Below are 2396 nucleotides of genomic sequence, written 5' to 3' on the forward strand. Positions count from 1 at the left end.
TATATTGATTCAATTTATATCCAGAATAGGAAATACCACTCTACAATTAATAACAAAAAGTTATATTTCTGGTGACTATTAAACCACTCGTTTCTTATCTCTTCTCCAGTTGAATATTTTGAATATAATTTGATATTTAAATTTTTTGAGTTATTAGAATACAGAGTTGTAAATATAAGTTTCTAAAGGCTCTTTCCTTAGTCTATTATAGTTTTTTCAACATTATTTACAGTTTTATTTCTTTATTCTATTACAGTTTTATTTCAAACTTATATAGCTAATATCGATGAATTAAATCCAATGACATATAAATCACAAAGCACTGCCGGCTGACTGACACCATGTATAAGAAACCTACCAGGGAACCACAGGCTAAGGACACAGACTGAACTGGAAAAAATAACACTTAACTATAAGAAGTATGTCTAATTATATACGATGATTAGTGCGATTCACTCAGTTGTACGATTTATTTCTTGTTCATGATTTTGTGGCCTGAAAGCAGTACCGTTCTGCTACAGCATCAGGCAATCATAGCAAAAATTGCCTAGCACAACACTGATTAGCAAATATTAACAATGTATTCTTAAATACATTTATAACAATTCAGTTTAATAGGCAATTGATTTCTCATTATTAATGTGATATTTTGAAATGATCTCTTAATTTCCTTTTCAGTTACCCTATTGTTATGGAAACACAATAGATTTTGGCATGTTGGTTTTAGTGTCCTGAAACTTCAGTGGATTCAGTTATTAGTACTAACAGCTGTTCTGTAGTCTTTTGGGTTTTCTACGTATAAAATCATGCCCTATGCAAACAGAGATAAATTTATTTCTTCCTTTCCAATTTCGGTGCATTTATTTCTTTTTCTTGCTTACTGTTCTAGCTAGTACCTCCATTACTATGTTGAATAGAAGTGGTAAAAGTGCGCATCCATGTAACTCTGGATCTCAAAGGAAAAGACTTCAGTTTTTCACGGCTGAATATGCTGTTAGCTAGGAGATTGTCATATGTGGAGGTAAATTCCTTCACGTAATTTGTTAACAGTTTTGTTTTTTTTTTTACCATGAAAGGATGCTGAATTTTCTCAAATGTGTTTTTCAGCATCTACTGAAATGATCATATGATTTTATTATTTCTGTTAATGTGGTGTATCATATTAATTTATTTGCACATATTGAACCATCCCTGCCTCCCAGGAATAAATCCACTTGGTCATGGTATATGATCTTTCTAATGTACTGCGGAATATGGTTTGTCAATATTTTATTAAGGATTTTTACATGTCTGTTCATTTTGGGCACTGGCCTATAGTTTTCTTTTCTTGTAGTGTCTTTTTCAAGCTTTGGTTTCAAGGTAATGCTGGCATCATAAAATCAGTTTGAGAGTAGCCCTTCCTCTTCAGATTTTTGGAATAGTTTGACCAGTATTGTTATTATTTCTTTAAAGATTGGTAGAAATCACCAGTGAAGCCTTTTGGTGTTGGGATTTCCTTTGTTGCAGGTATTTAATTACAAATCCAATCTCCTTACTCACTATTGGTCTGTTCAGGATCCCATTTAAAAGAGCACCAAAAGAGCTGTGCACTCTGGTCCCACAGCCGGGCCACGTGCGCAGCTGCACTCCCTGCCACCAACCGGCAGTTGCAGCCAACAGCGCTCCAGGAATGCCTTTCCCAAGGGCCTGCTGGCCAGGGAGGAGCCTGTGAGCCTGGGTTCCTGGGGGCCAACATGCTGCTGACCAAAAATGCGGTGTCGCTCCGAGGTACAACTATCCAGGACTATGCCCAGAACAAGCATCAGCAGCACCTCTGCCAGGGGCCTGGTCAATATTTGCTTCCCATGCAAGCGGTGCTGGCATCAGGAAATGCCAGGAAGGAAGAGATCCTGAATTCCTTCAAGTTCCTCAGACCTCAGAACAGGTTCAAGCCCAAATTCATGCTTTCTGAGAAGTGCGAGGGGAGTGGTGCACAACGGCACCCCTTCTTCAACTTCCTACAGGAGGCTCTTCCGGCCCCCAGTAATGATGCCACTGCTCATGACCAGCCCCAAGTTCATCACCTGGTTTCCAGTGTGATGTAATGATGTCACCTAGAACTTGGAGAAGTTCTGCTGTCCCACAGACTCAGCTGTGCCTAGGGAGCCCCTCCATCCCTGCTGCTTTCAGTCACAGCGCTCTCCCCTCTGAGGATTTCATCCATGAATGTGTTTACTTGAAATATGCATGGAGGAATGCCTGATGTCCAAGAAAATTCCTTAAGATGGGCGCTTCTTGTCCATCCTAGCTCCCCACTCCTCAAACCAAGGCTCCTCACTAATAAAGCACTGGTTGTCAGGAAAAATAAAAAAGAATAAGATACTTGGGTAACCTTAACCAAGGAGTAAGCAAGGAGT

General features: G+C 39.2%; 1 pseudogene; it reads left to right on the plus strand.

Moving 5' to 3' along the window:
* Nucleotides 1-1733: 1733 nt before the first annotated feature.
* Nucleotides 1734-2190, plus strand: LOC121037894 (glutathione peroxidase 1-like; annotated as a pseudogene).
* The last annotated feature ends 206 nt before the right edge of the window (nt 2191-2396 follow it).

This window comes from Herpailurus yagouaroundi, unplaced genomic scaffold (assembly GCF_014898765.1).
Source record: "Herpailurus yagouaroundi ecotype Mexico unplaced genomic scaffold, PumYag 164, whole genome shotgun sequence".
Lineage (NCBI taxonomy): Eukaryota > Metazoa > Chordata > Mammalia > Carnivora > Felidae > Herpailurus > Herpailurus yagouaroundi.